Below are 20,929 nucleotides of genomic sequence, written 5' to 3' on the forward strand. Positions count from 1 at the left end.
TTTAGTCCATTGAAAACACACACGCAAAAACTAGAAACAGCTTAAAAGGATCTAATCCTAGAAGCTTATCTTTTGGGCAATAGCCATTTTTCATGTGGAGATAGATCTCACTATAGTTGGGTGTCTCTGCCCTGGCAAACATATTATAATACAAATAGACCCATCTTTTGCAGTTGTTTTCATTAGCTAAAAAATATTACAGATTCTCTTTTCATTTTTGGTTTTTTAAATGAATTATTGCCATGATCTAGCCTGTTCTTATCCCCATGCTGGAGCCTGTGTGCTTGATGCCCAGGCACAATCCTGGCCTGACATGACCCCTCTCTGAACTTGATGTTATAAAATTTATTGTGCTCTCCAGCATTTGTCAGATGAAGCTGAGTACCACATACATTTAGGTGTGAGAGAAATTCCTCAAAGTGAACTCAGAAGCAAGTAGCACAAATGGCCTAGTGCCTTTTCTATCCATAAAATGACTCTAGAAATCTTGAAATGTGTACTTATTACTGGTTAAAAGCATATTGTTTGCACTGATATTTTTTTCACATACACAATCTTTATATTTTAAGGGTTTCATACAAATATAGCTTCCATGTACATTTTTTTTCTCTCTTCAAAATTTGGAATAGGGTAGTAAAGTTATTTTCTGTTCTTTTTTAATATACATTTTTATTAGTTTTTGCATATATTTTCCAAACAGAACATATAGTGGCACGCGTCCTGTGGAACGCCCTCCCTGCAGATGTCAAGGTAATAAGTAACTATTTTACTTTTAGAAGACAACTGAAGGCGGCCCTGTTTAGGGAAGTTTTTAATGTTTAATGCTGTACAGTTTTAATATTTGGTAGGAAGCCGCCCAGAGGGGCTGGGGAAACCCAGCCAGATGGGCGGGGTATACGGGGTATAAATAATAAATTATTATTATTATTATTATTATTATTATTATTATATAATCTCATCTTATCTTATACAACATTTTGGCTATTTTAGCCTGAGACTTCCATCAACCACATCTAATGATTTTCACACCTTTCCAATTCCTCGCGAAAAGTGATAAAATTCCGAGTAAAGAAGATTGGCTAATTAAATTAACAACATATCAAAATTTAGCAATAAAAGTTGGGGTATTGAAAGGGTTAAGTGAAGAGAGAGCGGGAAAGGATTGGAAATCATTTAAACAATATTTAAAGAAGCAGGTAGAAAAAGCGAATCTTGTAGCAGATGTATGAAGGGCGCAAAAAGTAAAAAAAAGGAAATGATAAAAGAATGAGGTATGCAATACAATAGGGTAATATAAACCCTATATAGGAGGGGCTAGAAGTCACAAGTGGTGGGGGTGGGGTGTAGTTTCTCATTTTTTGTTAACTTTTAGGATGTTCTTATTCTTTTTTCTATGTCATATTTTTATATTCTGTTTTGTAAAAGGAGAATATCCTAATCTTAAAATCCTTTCCCCCATTTTTCTCGTTCAAAATTGATTATATATAGATCAGGGGTTCCCAACAAAATTTTCTCGAGGACCCCTCATCGAGCCGCTATTGTGACAAGGACCCCCATTAATTCCTAATCCTAAAATTAAAAAGTGAGAGCCAAATTAAGAGTCTTTTTATATTTTATATTTATACATTTTTTACAGTTCTTCCTCTTCATCTGTAGGCCTTTGTCGTTTTAACGAACCACTTTTTAACCAACGGTCCATTTTTAACTACGCGAACTGTAGCTTCCGTGAAAAACAATGCTTTTTTTACAAACACTACTGTTTTGCAAAGAGGCAGCGCACGCCAGGGAGGAGGGAGGGGAATGGAGAAGACAGGGTACCTGTGCAGTAGCGCACAAATGAAGCCGACGCGCGCAAAGCATCTTGGGGAGGTGAGTGTTAGTAGAATGCGTGCGCTGCCTCTTTGCAAAACAGTAGTGTTTGTAAAGCGCCACCTAACGGCATACAGCAGAACTACTGCCTCTATCTAATTCTAGTTTTGCGCTAGACTCTTCTCATGCAGGAAGCGGCCAAAACAAAAAATCTGTTATCATATGAAATATATTTAATATATTTTTTATTCTAATAGCATCTTGCGGACCCCTCTGGCATAGCTCGCGGACCCACTGATATAGATGATAGCTTGGAAATAGCTTTTAAAGGGGGATATTTGGGGGCTCACTGGAAGGGCACATTTTAAAGGTTTTACAGACTATATTTCCACCCTTTACTTTGCTACATGTTGTGTGATGGTAAAGCTTCGCTGGGTGTCACGGGCCAAGAGTTGAAGGAGCAGAAGCCAGAGTGACTCCACCTGCTGCTGATCAGCCTTCTTGCTCCTGAGCAGAACCAACTTTCTTAAGCAGGGCTTCCAACCTCAGTCAGTTGTTGGAAACAACATCTGTCATTCCTGGCCAGACCTTGCTGCTTCTTGCTTCTTGTGACCTTGGACTCTCATCTTTCTTGACCCCAGATCGTCAGACTATGTGAACTGAGATACTCCTGAACTTAGGACTGGACTGGACCTTGTATACGGACTCTGCCTCCAGGCAAGTACCCTGAGCTTCGGCTGGTTGGCTGGCTTCTTCCTCCACCGAGCTCTGCCGTGGCTGGCCAAAGGACTACGACACTAGGGTAGGGTTCTCTCACCAAATAATGCTTGCCTCAAACTTCAGTCTTGGCTTCCAGAATTCCAACATGATCTTTATATATATAAGGGGAGGGTCTAGAGGAGGGGTCAGCAACCTTTTTCACCAGGGGGCCGGTCCACTATCCCTCAGACCTTGTGGTTGGCAGGTCTATATTTTGAAAATAAAAAATAAAAAATGATGCAAGAGCACCACGAGCCCCGGTGGCTGCTTACCTGTGTCTTGCGAGTGGCAGGGGCTGGTGGCGGTGGCGGCAGGACAATGAGGGCTCTGGAGAGGGGCTGCTTAAAATGGCATCCGCTTGAGCGCTGCTGCTGCTGGCACCAACAAAGCCCAGCCCCCTTCCTTCTCTAGGCAGGGCGGGGAGAAGCCAGGAGGAGGGGCTGCTGCCACCGCCGTATGAGGGAGAGGGAAAGAACGCGCATGCTGGCGATTCACGTGGCAATTCCCAGACCGTCCACAGGCCGGATCCAGAAGGCAATTGTGCCTGATCCAGCCCGCAGGCCTTAGTTTGCAGACCCATGGTTTAGAGCACTGTATAGTGATAGAAAGGCCAAAGCTGGGTTTGCATTCAGAGGTTGACTCATAATAACGGAAACAACATCAAAACAAGAACGAGACTTTAAGCAGAGGTAGCCAACTTTATGGTCTCCGGCCGCTGCCATGTTGTTGAGCTACGACTCTGATCACAATCTATGCATGTTTATTCAGAAGTGAGTCCCATTGAGTTCAATGCAACTTAATCCCAGGTAAGCACGTATAGGATTACCACCTCCCGAGAGCACATTGCTGGGCTCCACAATGGCATGAATGCCTGCAACTCTCATCTTTTCAACCTCAGGTAGTATTGCAATATTCAGTGAATGTCACCCACATTGCTCTTTCCCCCTTTCCTTGTTTCTGCCTGAGGTACAACAGAAGGAAGTGCCATCTCTGTTTTATATGGTGTGTTGTTGGGGACGCAAGTCTGTCAACCCTTGGGCAACAGTTTCCCTGTGTGTCTGTAGCCTGTCCATCACAGAAGTGCTTTCTTCCTGACTGCTAGACATGGCCTTGACTGATCCCACTGTCGAGGCAGACAGGAGAGCCTTGCTTAGCTGCTATTAAAGGGTACAGCCCATAACTTATAAAAAAATAAACGGCGAACCATTTATCCTCATTGCTCTGTTTTGCACTCAAAAGCACCAATCCCTGTATTTGGCGATAAGCCAAACCCAGCTGGATGTTAAGACCTTTATAACCAGCCAGTCATGCTAACCCACAACAAAACAAATCATGGGTTCAGCAGCATGGGTTCAGCCAGGCCTGAGGTTTCAGAAGGGAGATCCAAGATCAACCCCCTCTTCTGTTAAGGCAGGGCCGTCTTAAGCGCCCCTCGCGCCGTGGTGCACCGGATCTCTCCGGCGCCCTCCCGCCCCGTTTTCCAGCGCGGTGGGCGGACGGGCAGGCACAGCGTGATCTCTCCGGCGCCCTCCTGCCCCGTCTCCCAGCGCGGTGGGCGGGTGGGCGCAGCGCGCAGCTGCGCGGTGGACCGGTGGACCGGCGGACCGGCGGCCAGCGGGCAGGCGCAACTCGCGGCGCCCTCCTGGCAGGCCGGCGCCACGGTGCCCTGCGCCACCCACGTGGTAAAATGAGGTTCCGTGATGACCACTAGCCACTTTCGGGGTGTGCGTGTGTGTACCCTGAAACCATCGTAAGGAATGCTGGTTTCTGTCACGGTGTCCCGTTGCGCCAGAAGTGGTTTAGTACTGCTGGCCACATGACCCAGAAAGCTGTCTGTGGACAAACGCCGGCTCCCTCGGCCTGAAAGCGACATGAGCGCAGCAACCCCATAGTCGCCTTTGACTGGACTTAACCATCCAGGGGTCCTTTACCTTTATCTTTTTACCTGTTTACTCTGTATCCAGTATACTCTCACCGCTGGTTTGTGAAGCCATGTACAGTGATACCTCGGTTTAAGTACGCCTCGGTTTGAGTATTTTCAGTTCAAGTACTCCGCGGACCCGCCTGGAACAGATTAATCCACTTTCCATTACTTTCAATGGGAAAGTTTGCTTCAGGTTAAGTACTCTTCAGTTTAAGTACTCCACGGACCGTCTGGAACGAATTAATCCACTTTCCATTACTTTCAATGGGAAAGTTCGCTTCAGGTTAAGTACGCTTCAGGTTAAGTACAGACTTCCGGAACCAATTGTGTTTGTAAACCGAGGTACCACTGTATGTACGTTAGCCACAATCCACATCTATCTTGCATTCATGAGAAATCCCGCGTTTTGATGCATTTTCCCACCAAACCATTTTCACTCCGATTTGAAACGTACATCATATGAATATATCTATGTATTCTCTCTACTCCCTGTGTGTGTGTGTGTGTGTGTGTGGACAGGCCACATGGAAAACACATCTAACCGTACTGATGTGTTCAACGATGTGCAAATGCGATTTGAAGTGCAGTGGAGGGGGGGGGGACAGGACCACTTCGCTTTAAAAGGGTAATGTGTACACAGTCTGTGTTGACATCCTTCTGACAAAATAAAGCACTGCTTAAGCAAGAGTTCGTATTATGGGTCACATAACTCAGATTAGTTAAGATTTCACTGTTAAGAAATCCTACAAGTGTCACCCTCTGCATGTCTATTTGGAAGAAAGTCTCACTGGGTTCAATTATTTCAGCTTTTTTTTGTCCATTTAAAATGCATCAATAACCTTGGGGATAGAATAGAACTCAGCTTTAGAAAGGACTTTAAGAACTGAAAATAGAGATGATGTATGTGCTTTTGTAACCCAAGAAAATGTTTAATAATAAAGGGACAGTCCTGAATTTACAGAAGCTGTCCCGGTGTCTGATTTGATCCCAGAATGTTCTGATTTTCCTAAGGACACCCCTATTTTCATCATAAAAATGTATGGTAGGATATCCATATTTCCATCAGAGGGTACAGAGTTATGTGACCTTTGAGCCAAGGAGATAAGTATACAACCTTTAGAAGACATCTATATATATATCGAAAATCACTGGATTAGCTCAGTGAGGAGAGAATGAGACTCAATTTCAGGGTCATGGGAAATAATAATAATTCTTCTCTTTCCATGGTTCATTTTGCATAGCATAAATCCCTGCATATTTTATATAAACTAAACCATTCAGTATTCCATTACTTCCATCAAAACGTATTCACACTGTTGAATCTCTTAGAGCTGCCAACGTTTTCAAGTGTACACAGTTCTCCCCATATATTCAATAAACATTTTCCAATTTTCTTTAAATAAATGCTCTTCTTGTTCTCTTATTCTATATGCTAGATCTGCAAGCTGCGCATATTCCATCAGTTTAAGGTGCCATTCTTTTTTAGTCGGGACTTTACTCGTTTTCCATTTTCCGGCTACCAAAACACGGGCCGCTGTAATGGCGTACATAAATAACCTTTTTTGAAATCTGGGAATTGCCATCTGAATTATCCCCAACAAAAAGGACTCTGGTTTTTTTTTTGGAAACATTTTTTCCAACTCATTACAAATTATGTCCCAATACTCTTACCCTTTTGCAGGTCCGTCACATATGAAATACCTAACTGCATCTCCAGCACTTATGCAGCATGTTATTCCTTGAAGGAGAACTACAGTGGTTATTGGTTATTGGTTCTCAAACGCCTTGGTTCCCAAATACCGAAAACTCGGAAGTGCTCCTGTTTTCAAACGTTTTTCAAAAGCTGAACGTCCGATGTGGCTGCCAGCTATTGTTTCCGAGGCACCTGCACCAATCAAAAGCTGCACCTTGGTTTTCGAACATTTCGGAAGTCAAATGGACTTTTGGAACGGATTAAGTTCGAGAACCAAAGTACCACTGTATTTGGTGCTTTTGGTTTTGCTATCTATTTTGCGTTTTTGTTTTTGAAGCTTTTTTGGTTAATTTGTTTTTGTGGCTGTGTGGAACCCAGTTCAGCTGATTGATTGATTGTGTGACTGCGGAAATGGATAAAAGTCCACCCCTCCAAACAATGACTAGCATCAGAGCAAGTAGGAAAAATAATTAATTTTAATTTTCACCATCTACAATACTGTCTTATTTATTTTATAGCACAGTACATTGATTATTGCTTTCATGGTCTCGTTAGAGAGTAAAATTCATGTTAAATTGTTGTTTTAGGGGTTGTTTTTAAAAGTCTGGAACGAATTACGGTAACCCATTTTGTATTACTTTCTATGGAAAGGGCGCCTTGGTTTTGGAATGCTTTGGTTTTGGAAGGGACTTCCGGAACGGATTAAATTTGAGAACCGGGGAACCACTGTATAAATTATTTCCCAATACTCTATTAGCCTTTTACAGGTCCACCACCTATGAAAGACCTCATTGCATCTCCAGCACTTGTGCAGCACGTTATACCTTGAAGAACTACCGGTACTTGAAAATGATTTACAGGTGGTATTTACATCAGAGTAGGCTTGCTAAAATGTATAAGAGATATATAGGACATCCCTATTTTCATCAGAGAAATGTTGGAGGGATCCTTCCTAAGAAGAGGGCACGTGTTGTGGTGTGACTGGCAACCAGACCCTGTGTTGTGGGTGGGAACATTTGGATAGCCACAACACCCTATTGGAGGTCCCTCGATCCTGGGTGCAATTGGGCCAGAGGGACGCCAGTCAAAGCAATCGAGGGACCTCTATATAAGCCCATGCACGTGTCCCTGAGCTTCCTCTTTTGGGCCAGTGCATCGGAACACCCGCCCACCTCTCCCTATATTTAGGGGTTGCCCTTGCTATGCCGTTGTGGGTCGTCTGTCTTTGGACAGGGGCATGGCAGGACTTTTCCCCACTTCGCTGATTGGCTGGTGCCATTTGGGTTTCACCTGCCGTGTAGCAAATCGTCACAACTTGTAAGGTTGTGGATAGGCTCTAGTTCAGGTGGATAGGGGTGGCAGGATGCCTAGCTATCCCTATGCGTTGGGTATCCCTCTAAAACAGTGCTCCCCAACCTTTTTATTGCCGCAGACCAGTCAATGTTTGATCATTTTACCACGGCCCGCTGAGGGGGGAACGTTGATTGTTTATATTTTATTTAGATTGTTTTGATTTAATAATTTTAATTTAATTATATTTAAATGTTCCTTGGGCGGCCCGGTACCAATTGATCCACGGACCGGTACCGGTCCGTGGCCCGGGGGTTGAGGACCACTGCTCTAAAAGGAATCCATGGACTCATGGTTGGTCTTCCCTGTGAGGGGTTGTGCCCGGAGCCTGAGTCCAGGGGACATCTGGGTGGAGGCCTAGCAGGGCTCCTGCTTGCCACTGTCTCAGGTGTTCACCCAAGGCTGATCTATGGTTGGAGCCCTGGGTCAGCGCTACCTGCAAGGGTGCAGGGAGCTAGTGGAACCAGAGCCTATGCAACCACTCACTTGATTGTAATCAATAAAGTTGTGGCCTAAATTCTGCCAAAAGAACCAAACCTAAAATTTGAGTCTTGCCTGAATTTATTTCTGGGGGTGGTTAAAAGGTCTCCACACGCAAAAACAATTGAAAGAAACAGCCACACACGGGAAGGTCTCCGCTTATGGGAGGGAGCGGAGGGAGACTCCTGGCGGAGCCCCGACGCCTTGCCGCGCTCCCGGGCAGCTGCTCTAGGGGGCGGCGTCCGCCGTGGCTTCCGAGGGGGTAGGCGGGTTCGACGAGGAGAGGCAGAGAGACCCCAAGAGAGCGAGAGAAGGAGCGCAGCTGGATTACCCACAATTCTCCCTCCGCAGCCCCTGCAAAGAGGTGGAGGTTAGGGTTAGCTCCCCACCCACAGGCGGCAGCAGCAGCAGCAGCAGCTGGGAGGGAAGCAAGAAGGCAGAGGCGACGGGGAAGGAATGTAGCGGCGGCGGCGGCTTTCGCGCTTGGAGAGCGTCTGTTTGCGCAAGCTGCTGCGGTTCTCCTTAAAGCTCCGTCTCGCCTCTCTCTCTCACACACACCTCAGCGTAGGCAACGCCACGGCCACGCGCCCCTCCCGTTTCCTCCCTGGACAGCTAAACGCCGCGCGCGCCTCTCAACCCGTCTCTCTCCATTCCTCCTCGGCGCTGCCTCCGGAGAACATGGCACCGAGTCGCGCTTTGGCGCTCTCGCCTTCGCCGCCCGCAGCCTTTCGCTGAGTCGAAATCTGCTGCTGCGGTTGCTTCCTTGGGCCTGCCGCTCCCTTGAGCACAGGCGGGTCTCTCGCCTTCCCTTCCCTCCCTCCCTCCCTCCTTTCTCTCCCGCCTTTTCCAGGACGGAGGAGCCTCGTCAACAAGGAAGATGCCCGCGCCCAGGCGCCAGAGAAGGCGCAGGCTGAGGGGACTTTGAGGCGGCTGCCGGGAGCGCGCGAGAGAGAGAAGAGAGGGGAGGCAGGAAAAAAAAGGATTAGGAAGCAGCAGCAGCAGCGCCTCAGGTTGAAGGGAAGACGAAAGGGTGGGGGCTGCTCTTCCAGGACTGGGGCAGCCTCTCCCTTCCTCCATTCCTCTCCTCAGCATCCTTCGCCAGAGAGAGGTGTCGCTCGCTGCATGGAGGAGAGCAAGGCGGGCGCCGAGTCCTCGCCTAGCGGAGCGCAGCAGCGGCGGCTGGCAACCTCTCCGCCCTCCCCCCGGGGCCTTGTTTCTCCTTCCACCCCTCGCGCAGGTGCCCGGCTGCAGACGGCGTTGCTGGAGGTGAGTTGAATGGAAGGATGCCTGGGGTGGGTGCTGGTTTATTTGCTGCTGCTGCTCCTCCTCCCACGGCAGGTAGGAGGATGGAGGGAAAGATGCTGCTTTTGTTTGCGTGGGGGGTTGCTTGATTGCTGGGCGCCGCTAGGCGCGCGCTCGCCCTTCCCACAGCATCTTGGCCACAGGGGAAGATACAGGATGCAAACGTGAGTCAGTTTTGCTGGTGGAGGAGGACGAATACGCACACGCACCCATGGCATTGTTATGTCATTTCCTCGAGGCAGCCAGAGTCTTGGCGGCATCCTTTGCATCCATGGAAAGGGGGAACTGTTGGGCAGAGGATACCTGGAGCCAACTCCCAGGGGCCCGAGGGCCCTTCCCCCCATAAGATATTGGAGGGGGTGGGGCCCCCTAAAGTTGACAGGCATTACCATTCAAATGGTGTGCATGTGCCACACCTCTGTTGTTATGTGGGGTGGGGCTTACCTGCCCTCCTGCCCCATATTTTAATCAAGCTGGCACCCCTGGCACAAAGTCACCTGGCCTTTCCTGTGTGCGGTTTCCCGCAGCATGCAGGATAATGGCAGGTGTGTCAGGTTCCTCTGTACCGTTATGGCCATCGTCTCCTACAGAACTCACGCTCTGTGCTTAATGCACACACGCACATGTGTGCGTGCGCACATACAGGGCGATTACACAAGGATTTCCTTATGAGAGGCCAGTCCGGGGTTGGCTGCCCTGGGACTTAGAATTACGGTCTGAAAAAACGGCAGGAAACTCCTGAAACCCAGACGTAGTTCAATCAGCCTCTGAATCTGTGGAAGCATTTGGCTTTTGAGGTTTCCGGTGGTGAGGAGTCAAATTCAGAAGGAATTTGCAGGGAAAAGGAGAAAGGTGGCTCAGGAGTGCGTTCTGTCAACTGGCTTAGTTGAAAGCATCTGAGCGTGTTGTATTGGACATAAGCCAGTCATAGGCAGCCTTTCAGTTTATACGTTATGTATAGTTCAGTTGCCTTTCTTCAATGTTTTGCTTCTGACACCAGGTTGATGTCTTCGTTAAATTCTTGGGTGCGAGGCTACAAATGACTAGATTTTTGTATAGGGCCTTGTACTGTGCAGGGACTTACTTGCCTTTTTGCTTAAATATAGCTGCCATATAAAAATATGAACCAGCTGGCAATGTTTAGGATTTGGCTTATTTTGATTCTGAGCTTTGTTCTTATCTCATTTTGCTGGAGAATTAGCTTGCTGGAGATCTTAATTTCTTTGGGCTCTTTTGAACCAACCTTACACAAAAACCAGGAAATATTTAAAGAAAGGAAAGGAAGTATTTCCTTGGGAAGGTTAATGGTGTCACTAACACTTCATTTTGGATGGGATGGCTGTTATATAACTGGGTGCTGTTGATAGCCTCTGTGCGACAATTTAAATGGTTTGCTTCTTTATTGAAAATAGACTTCTTTGATGCCCCCTTTTAGTCAATATGTTAAGAAGCTTTAAGTTTTGCAACAAATTTTTTTCTATAAAACACCCAATACATAATTGTCTTCCCTAGGCCGTATGGGCTTTACTTTAAAAGCTCTGTACACATTTAACCATATTTCTGGTGGTTCCTTCTGTTTAGCTTGCCTTTTTTTCATTGACAAGCTACTTGGAACGTTGACTGTGCCACTAATTTTCAGTGCATCTTTTCCATTCTGAACAGCTTCACAAGGAAAGAAAGCAGAAAAGAACAAATAATAATTGAAATGACAAATGTATAAAAATCTTTTACTTAATACATAAATGAAATGACTCTTAATTCCCTAATGCCAAGTGGGATCAAGTGCTTTATATAAAAAATCATTTTAAAAATGTGCTTTTGCTTTTAGGAGAGAAAATGTACTCCTTAAACTTGAGAAGTAAAATGTAAATGTGATTGAAACTGATGATGGTTTTCTTGCTGGCCTTTCAAATGATGAGTTGCTCCCCCCACTGCTTTTAACAAATTGCTCCTTTTCTAGTCAAGGCAGAGCAACTTGCCCAATATATTTTCAGGCTTACATTCTAGTAAACAACTGACTCACTAAATGGTGAAGCAGAACCTACATTTTGGTTGCCTTTGATGAAAGAATTTAGTTTTTCAAACATGTTGACTCTCTCTGAATGGGCATGTTGTAATTGACTTCTGCCTTTTCGTTTAAATCAGATCATTGTTGGAAACTCATATACTGTATTAGCCAATTGCCCCCCCCCCCCATGGCACCTTAGCTTACAGTTATCGCAACAGAATGTCTAGGCAATTCATTTTTTTACAATTAAAGTTATTATTAGTACATTATTATTTATTTCATTCCTATGCCGCTTTATATTCTAAAGAGAAAAAAAATCTCAGGTTTGCAACACATTAAAACATGATCAGATAAAACAATCCGGAATAAAACAAATTCAAGCTTCAAGGAAAATATTTCAGATCCTTCTCTAAGGGAAATTTTGCTTTCCCCATATTTATCTACTTAATTTATATAGATGCCCTGCAGCAGAAGTGTTCCAGGAAGCCAGTGTGGTGTTAGTGATTAGTGTCTGACTAGGACCTGAGAGATCAGAGTTCAAATCCCCACTCAGTCATGAAGCTCGCTGGGTGACCTTGGGCCAGTCACAGCCTCCTAACCTACTCCACAGGGTCGTTGTAGGATAAGGGGGATTGAACCATATGCTCATTGGAGAGAAAAGTGGGATATGAATACAGTAAACAAGCTCTTCTGCTTACCTGCTTAAGAAAGCTGGAGGGGGCAGCCAGATGGGGAAGTCAGTTGCCAACCTGGCATCTGTATATCATCCATGTGGTTGTAATTAGACATATGGCTGGTGCCTGGGGAATTTCTGTCCCTGATTCAGATACCCCCCTTTTTTTGCAATTTGTTCCAAATTGTTTTAGATTTTCCCTGCTTGCATTATTCAGTGGAAAAGGCTCTTCCTTGATATTGTGATTTAAATTTTGCAGGAGGTCTCTTACTGTTAACTACAAATATGGAAATGTTTTTTGTTTTTTTTCTGGAAGAGCCATAATACTATATGGAACGCTAAGCTTGGTGACAAAAGCTTGGACAAAACATGGATTTTAGGGGGGAAATGTTGTTTTGACTCATACTCTGTAACAGTTTTGTCTGCTTCTACCACTGCTCAATCTGTAAGTTGAACGAAAAAATGTTTCGAGAGCACTGGTAGGCAAATGCTGATAATTAAAACAAAAAGTTCTCAGGCATGCAATTTTTTTGTACTATAAAAAAAGCAACGGCGTTAATTGCAAAGGCAAATATGTGTTGCATTAGAACAATATTTCTACAGCAGGACCACAGCCCTTACAACCCATCTAAATCTGAAGTCCATTACTACGAGCTTCATAGGGAATGAATGGCAGTGATTAATTTAAAAAGGTAGTTAAGTCAGCAAAAATGCTTTCACCCCTGTGATAACGTGTAAATCCACAATAATCTCTGCTCCAATTAGTATGGTTACAGGCAGCTGTAACAGAGGCAAGAATGCTCACTCTTGCAATGTAATATAAATCTTTCCACAGTCAGCTTAGGTAGTTTTAATAGAGATCAGCACCTCCACTCTTGTGATGCAAACTGTTCAGGTACAGCTAATGGGCTTGCTGACCCGTTTCATTGCCATAGTCTTCCATGTGAACTTTGCACACTTCAGCAAACCTCTTTAATAAAGAACAGTGCACATGGCAAAACTGCATCCCAGCACTGTGACTAATGAAGAGTGTGAGCAATGCTTCTCTCCGTATGTTTATATTACATTGTTCTCAATTTAATAACCTTTCACTATGTTATCACCAACCATAGTAAAAAAATTGCCTTGTGGCGCCTTGTTGTTGTTGTTTAGTCGTTCAGTCGTGTCCGACTCTTCGTGACCCCATGGACCATAGCACTCCAGGCACTCCTGTCTTCCACTTCCTCCCGCAGTTTGGTCAAACTCATGTTCGTAGCTTCGAGAACACTGTCCAACCATCTCGTCCTCTGTCGTCCCCTTCTCCTTGTGCCCTCAATCTTTCCCAACATCAGGGTCTTTTCCAGGGAGTCTTCTCTTCTCATGAGGTGGCCAAAGTATTGGAGCCTCAGCTTAAGGATCTGTCCTTCCAGTGAGCACTCAGGGCTGATTTCCTTCAGAATTGATAGGTTTGATCTTCTTGCAGTCCATGGGACTCTCAAGAGTCTCCTCCAGCACCATAATTCAAAGGCATCAATTCTTCAGCAATCAACCTTCTTTATGGTCCAGCTCTCACTTCCATACATCACTACTGGGAAAAACCATAGCTTTAACTATACGGACCTTTGTTGGCAAGGTGATGTCTCTGCTTTTTAAGATGCTGTCTAGGTTTGTCATTGCTTTTCTCCCAAGAAGCAGGCGTCTTTTAATTTCGGGACTGCTGTCACCATCTGCAGTGATCAAGGAGCCCAAGAAAGTAAAATCTCTCACTGCCTCCATTTCTTCCCCTTAAAGGGGCACCTTAAAGACAAACAAAGTTTTGTAGACTGGAGTCCTTTTCATTCAGATGCATGAAGTGCAATTCTCACTTGTGGGTACATATATACAGGGCTGGTGGAGTGGGGTGGGGGAGCGGATTGTAAGCGTAGAGGTTAAAGAGAAATGCAATGCAAAAACTACAGATATCGACAATTTAAATAGAATTTATTTCATAAATTTATATACCACTTGATTTGTCAGTCAAACAAACCTCAAAGCGTATACAAAATAATGTATATAAAAATTATTTTAAGCTTAATGTATAGAATCTTTTATTCTCTTGCCAATTATTCTTCTTTAAAGGTGCATCTTATATTTGACTTATATTTTTCTTCAGAAATCTTTTAAGATAATATTTTTGTATCCTGTTAGTTATGTTGCTTTGAATATATACATTATACCTGACTTTCTTCAGCAATGTTTTATTCTGGATTGTTTCATTTGATGTTTTAATGTAGGTTGCAAACTGCTTTGAGGTCCCCACCCCCTTAAAAATACAAAGCGGTATAGAAATGAAACAAAAACAACAACAATAATGATGATGAATGTACACAAAGCAAGAATACACAGTTGACCCTTCACTGCAGCAGTGAGTTTCATCATAGTGACTCTTGTGCTCTGTGGCCTGGCAATCTTAAACAGGCTGCAAGTCAAGACACAGTAAGTCAAGGCAGGGTTCAGGCTAGAGGGAAGGTGTAGGCTATGATCTGGGAACACAAAGCTCTGACATTGGACTAGCAATGAACAAGCCAAAACTGAGCCGATAAATAGTAGTAGCTGCTCTACTCAAAAGGCCCAGCCTTCTCCAGTAATCCCGTGACCGACTCTGGGGTTGCGGCGCTCATCTCGCTTTACTGGCCAAGGGAGCCGGTGTACAGCTTCTGGGTCATGTGGCCAGCATGACTAAGCCGCTTCTGGTGAACCAGAGCAGCGCACGGAAACGCTGTTTACCTTCCCACCGGAGCGGTACCTATTTATCTACTTGCACTTTGACGTGCTTTCGAACTGCTAGGTTGGCAGGAGCAGGGACCGAGCAACGGGAGCTCACCCCGTTGCAGGGATTCGAACCGCCGACCTTCTGATCGGCAAGCCCTAGGCTCAGTGGTGTAGACCACAGTGCCACCCGCGTCCCCTTATTGCCAACTGGCCCCTTATTGCCCCAGAATGTAATCTGATAAATAGGGGACTTTAAAATGGGATGTGGAACTAGGAATTACCAAACTCCCAACAATGGACCGTGACGTGACAGGTTCTTTGGACACACAGGTATGCATCCTTCCGACTCAGCTTGGGTTGCAGCTTTTCTTTGTCACATCCAGGAACATCCCATGGTTTTATGCTGCCTTGGGTGAAGAACAAGCTGTCATTTCCTCTCCCATTTCACATAATAGTGCTTCACCAGACTGGCAGCTGTATCTTAGCTTCAGCACTGGTGATGGGACAGCATCCTCCACTGCAGCGTTTCTCAACCAATGTTCCGCGGCACACTAGTGTGCCGCGAGACGCTGGCTGGTGTGCCGCGACGTGCGGTGACGAGAAGGGCGATTTGCATTGTCACGTTTGCATTGTCACACTGACCCACCGGAAAGGAAGCCAGCCGGGTCACGACGCGGGGCGAGCGCAGCTCTCAACAGCCACCACCACGGGAGGGTGGTTTTAGACAAACTTAAAGAAGCTGGCTGGATGAGCTCAACCTGAAACTTGCTGAGCAAAGAATTGTGCTGGCAGAGAAATCAGCGGCTTGTGAAGCCTTATTACAGGAGATTGCAACCAACACAGCAATTGGCAAGTGTTTCTTACAGTCATAATTATATAGTCAATATAGGGCGGCACAGAGTTAAATTTTTAAACTTTTTTAATGGTGGTGTGCCTCGTGATTTTTTTCATGGAACAAGTGTGCCTTGGCCCAAAAAAGGTTGAGAAACACTGCTCCACTGTACCTGAAGACAGCAGTTCAGGTCTGCCTGCCTGGCACACACAGTTCTTTCTTTCTTTCTTTCTTTTTATTTATACATTGCAAGTTTATACACTTCATTAATTTTACAATCGATTTCACTGTTCAAAAGTTTTTCCCTTCCCCCTCTTTCTGCAGTTCCTTAAATTTATTTTTAATGTCTTCTGCATATCCAAATTCATTTAACTTTCTCATTTAATTATCTACTGTAGATATATACTCTTATAAAACTGCAGGTTATTACAGTAATCCTGCTAATGTTTTTATCTGTTTACAGTTTATCTGTAAATATTCAATAAGCCATTTCCATTTATAAAAAGTTTGTTATCTTGATTTCTTATTCTTCCAATAAGTTTTGCCATTTCTGCATATTCCATAAGTTTTTGTATCCATTCTTCCTTTACTGGGACTTCTGCTTCTTTCCGCTTCGGGGCAAGTAGCATTCTTGCTGCTGTAGTAGCGTACATAAATAAAGTTCTGTACGATTTCTGCCCCTATAATTCCCAAAAGAAAAGATTCTGTTCTTTTTAAATATTTTAAGTTATTTTAAACATCCTTTTCATTTCATTGCATATCATTTCCCAGTAAGCTTTAGCCTAACTACAAAACCACCACATATGATGAAAAGAACCTTCTTTACATTCCCAACACTTGTTTGATTTAGATTTATACATTTTTGCCAGTTTACTCGGTGTTAGATACCAAGAATATATCATTTTCATATAAATTTCTCTTAAACCATAACATGCTGTAAATTTTTCTATCCATATCCATAATCGTTCCCATGCTTCCGTATCTATGGAAGCCTGGCACACACAGTTCTGGCCACTAGCAGAAGGAAATTGTTTTGGGGCTCAGCACTCCCAGCCAGCACCTCCCCACTTTGTCCAGCGCCTTCTGCCTTCTGATACAGCCGCTTTGCTCTGCTTAATGATAGGCCTGTGTTCTGTCTCAAGGTGGTGTGAGATGGCACTCTAGGGACCAGCTCAGATGTGCAAGTTATCACTTGATTTCTATATGCTGATGACAGGCAGCCTTTGAGAGGAAGATATTTATAGGGTGGGGGAGAATCAAGGTTAATGCAAGATTTGCCTTGACGTGTGTTGTCACCTGCAGCTTTACCATTGTGTTTTGTGTTTTATTGTCACTGTGAGTTGCTTGCATTGTTTGCGTGGTGTCAGAAGCACAGCTAATTAATCCCAGCAGGTGAAGCTTAGTAGCTGCAGAAAGAAAACGATGAACAGGAAGGTGAAAAGGGCTGTTTCTTCAGAGTAGAAAGGAGGGGGAGTTGGAGGAGAATGATAGAAACAACAAAAGGAGAAGTGAAGGCATTCAGGCTACTGTAAACAAATTTCGGTTTCACACCGGTGCTGTGCACGGCCACAGAATGAAGCAAAAGCATGTTGGAAAACATTAGGAATGCTAAATTCCCAGATAATCTTTAAGTGTTGAGCATCCTTTAACACTGTGTAATATTTGTGTGGAATGAGTTGATGTATTCCTCCCCTGGCTCTCAATGTGCTTTTTCATTTGGAACACGATCAGGTGTTTCCCAGAGCCACAAGCATTAAAAGGCAGTGATATCTAGTCAGGGTGGCCAGCCAGACATGGAGATGGTTTCAGAAGCTTAGCTTTACTTTAGAAATAGGCATTATCTTTTTTCTGCCACAAAACGGTGTTTATTCTCAAGTAAATGTGTTTAGCAGCAGGCAGCAGAAGCGAATCCCCTTTTGTTCCTGTGGTCATGATGGTGCTAACATTTTACTGAGTTTAAAATGCAAAGCTGTGCATATGCCAAGGGTACTTCATTTTTTTAAAATCAAGGTTGGCAAAATGTTCATTTGGCAAGCAATCACCTGTTACCACCATGATGTCAGGTAACCCAACTTCAAAGGAAATGATTCTTTTCTTTCTTTCTTTTGCAAATAGCTGCAGGGTAATATTCCTGCTGAAAGTGGGGCTTCCATTTGGAAACTCCTGATAGAAAATTCCCTGGGGCAGTCAGTCCCACTGGGACTTCCTGTCAGTGCTGATCTGTGCTGACAGGAGTGCACTTTAAGGCTCCTGGTCGTTCCTTTACAGCCATGCCTTTATCTGCCTGACATACAACGTAATATGTCATCAGGTGTGGGGCAGGTGGTTGGGGTTTCATGGATAATGAACTCATGGACCAAATTAGGACCTCTGCTGGTAAAGGTGGCATTGGAATAATTTAAATTTTAATCTCTGTAGCCTTGTTTTAGATTAACATTTTTGATACGCAACTTACACATATAATGCTCTATTTTAGCTTTAATGGCTAGGACCTAATTTTATGGTGGCTAAATATATTTGGGGAGGAAATCAATTAATTATATGATTTAGCAGATTAGTTTGAAGATTTTTTCCATTTCTGAGCTTTTTAGATTACTGGTTGAGATACAATCGAAAATGATTAGTAGTACAAAATTGCTTCCAGCAGTAATTGTAAGACTTTGGATTACTATATATATATATATTTCACACAGAGCCTAGTGAGATCTGAATATTAATTTGACTTTGTAAGTCTCTTCGAATTCAAACAGATTAATTGAGTTTCTTATGAGACTTCTTGTATGACTATGCAAAAACAATGGTGCCTTTTCAGATGTAATAATTTGGCGTACTCTTGTTTCCCTTCGCGTTTTGTTGCTGAAATAAGAGAGATACTGTATAGCTTTAAACATGTGCTCCAGGATAGTTCCCATAAACAGACTCATGAGCATATGAATGCATAAAGTGGGGGAAGTGGGGGAAGTGCCTGTAAACCACATCCCTCCACTACTGACAGAACCATTGACTATGTCTCCTGTCTGCCACATGGTTGGCATCAGTGGAAAGGGTTCCTGCTCTTATGTGTGGGTGCTAGGCATGAGCATGTGTGCGCACGTAGCCGTTCTTCTCAGACTGATGCTGAATGCGCACCTTCAGGTCAGCAGGCACATTGGAAGGTTGTGTGGCGTTGTGGGAGCAATTTCCCTCTGCTTTCCACCTCACAAGCTCATGAATATGTGAAGGCATTTATATGAACAGTCCTTTCCTGAGTTTTAGATTTTTCAGGATGTGCCAAATGTCCATGGCTCCCCCTCCGCCAGTATACCTAACCATTTTTCTGCATAGATGCACATCTCTATTAGAATGTGTGGACAATAAGTGGCAGAGGCTGCTTTGTTTTGCTTTAGTCCTCTCTGTTTCCCTCCACATCATACCTTGACTGGGCCCAGAGCGCTTCAAAAGGCAAGGGAGATGGTGTCTGCAAGACCAGAATAGGAACCAAAAGTTTCCTGGCCTAATGCTGGAACCTAATTTAGTTAACTTAGTTAACTACTTTGTATGTGAAACTTAACTGGCCTCTTCAGACACAGATCGGGAAAAGTGTGTTCAACATTGGTTCCTTGGATTGGCCCCGTCTGGTGTAAAGGTCTCCTGGCTTTGCTTAGTCAACAAAATTATCAGCTGTTATTTGTTTGCAGCTGCTAAGCTTGCCCACCTTCTTAACAGGGAGGTCTCCCGATGTGGAAAAATGCTGTGCACATGACGGTTTGTGCTTTGGGAAAGATTTCTGATGTTGGAGTGTAACTGTCAAGGATCAAGGTGTTTTGCAATGTGCTGCTTCTCTGTTGCAAGCCTGTTTAGTGGCAGATGCTTGGTGACAGGTTCTGAGAGGGGGAGAAGGCATGCGGAACCATTGCCTGTACCAGGTGAATTCATATTAATTGGTCTTTGAAATAACAGGCTTTGATTGGCAGGAGTAGAGTCCTCCAGATGTTGCTGGACTCCAGCTCCCACCAGTCTTGACCGTTAGCCACACTAATTGGGGCTCATGGGACTAGGAATCCAACAGCATCTAGAGGATGCTGTCTTCTCTTATTCTTGCTCTAGTCAGTGAAAAAGTTAACTGTGAGTGGAGGTTCAAAAAAAGTCAATTGGGAAAGTTAGGTGGAGGTGTGAGCCCAAAGATCAAAGAAAGCTGCTGAAGGTGGACAGCCAAGGCCTGAATATTAATATTTATTTCCCAGTGTGATAGTTACTTTGGTGAAATATTAGAAGAACAGAGACGTTAGCAGTGATAGGTAAAGAAGCTGTTCTGTTAACCGACCCAAGCAGCCAGAAGTTCAACAGGAGGAGTTTGGGTGTCAGAGGAAAATAATATTTGGTAGCTGGGTTAGGCTGTGAGTGATTCTGGTTGGGTTGAAGTTTTCAGGAATTTGGCTTGAGATAAAAACCTCTCGGAGGCTGTTAGCAACGTGTCTCTTGAATCTTTAGATATCTTCATGAGGCACATGTAAGACACAAATATCAGTATTCCTTTATGTACAAAGCACCCTTTGAGTAAACAATATTATGTTTTATTTTGCTCCGTCCCCCAACGTTATTTTCAATCTCATGCAAGGTACCAGGAAGTTTTAAAAGAAAATGGGTAGCAACAGAAAAGGGGTCACATTGGGGAACTCTTCAGTTACTGTGGCAGGAAGTTCCATAGTCCTTGAAATAAAATTACACAAGTACAAATATCTAAAATCTTGTTTAGATGGGGCCAGAGGGAACAGTTTCCCTATATCTAGGATCTGCCATTCTTGGGAATACCTGGAGACTTGCTTTCTTACCTTTTCCCTCCCTCTTGGAAGCGTAGCAAGAGCAATTCACCGGCACAAAACTTTCCCATGCTTTGCTATAATTATTGCTCCATATTCCTTCATGGGAATTAGACTTTTAATCTATCTCTCTCTCCTCAGCTCCTCCTTTCAGAAAGATTGGTTTATACTGGATAATTCTACCTATATGATTTATTCATGAGGCTTCTATACCAGTTTAACAGAATAGGAAACTGGAATGATCTAGCACTTAGAAGCCAGTAGGTAAAAGTATGTGGATGTGATTTCTGTGTGTGCCAGAGTTTTAAGACCACCATTTGTCTCTTTTCTTGGCTCCTCTCTGCCTTAACATATCTGGCAAAAACCACGGTTGCTACTGTTCCTTGTCAAACTCTGTGACTCTTTCTGGCTTGTGATTTTATTTATGTTCTTGAGATCACAGGAGTGGAATCAAATAGTAAGAAGCTCAGCTTTAGTTTCTATAATGTAACTCTTAAGCCCTTGAATTCCCAATATTTATAGTTGATTTTTTTTTACAGTTGCATTAAAATAATTCGGAAGATGGGATTG

General features: G+C 44.0%; 1 protein-coding gene across 2 annotated transcripts in view; it reads left to right on the forward strand.

The window, feature by feature from the left end:
- Positions 1-8,283: 8,283 nt before the first annotated feature.
- HECW2 (HECT, C2 and WW domain containing E3 ubiquitin protein ligase 2) overlaps positions 8,284-20,929 on the forward strand; it is a 174,813-nt gene continuing 162,167 nt past the window's right edge. For both annotated transcript variants that reach the window (XR_015946283.1, XM_088653442.1), the window contains exon 1: positions 8,284-9,281. The gene's annotated coding sequence lies outside the window, so the exon portion shown is untranslated. The remainder of the gene's footprint in view (positions 9,282-20,929) is intronic.

This window comes from Zootoca vivipara, chromosome 1, assembly GCF_965207765.1.
Source record: "Zootoca vivipara chromosome 1, rZooViv2.hap1.1, whole genome shotgun sequence".
Taxonomy (NCBI): Eukaryota; Metazoa; Chordata; class Lepidosauria; order Squamata; family Lacertidae; genus Zootoca; species Zootoca vivipara.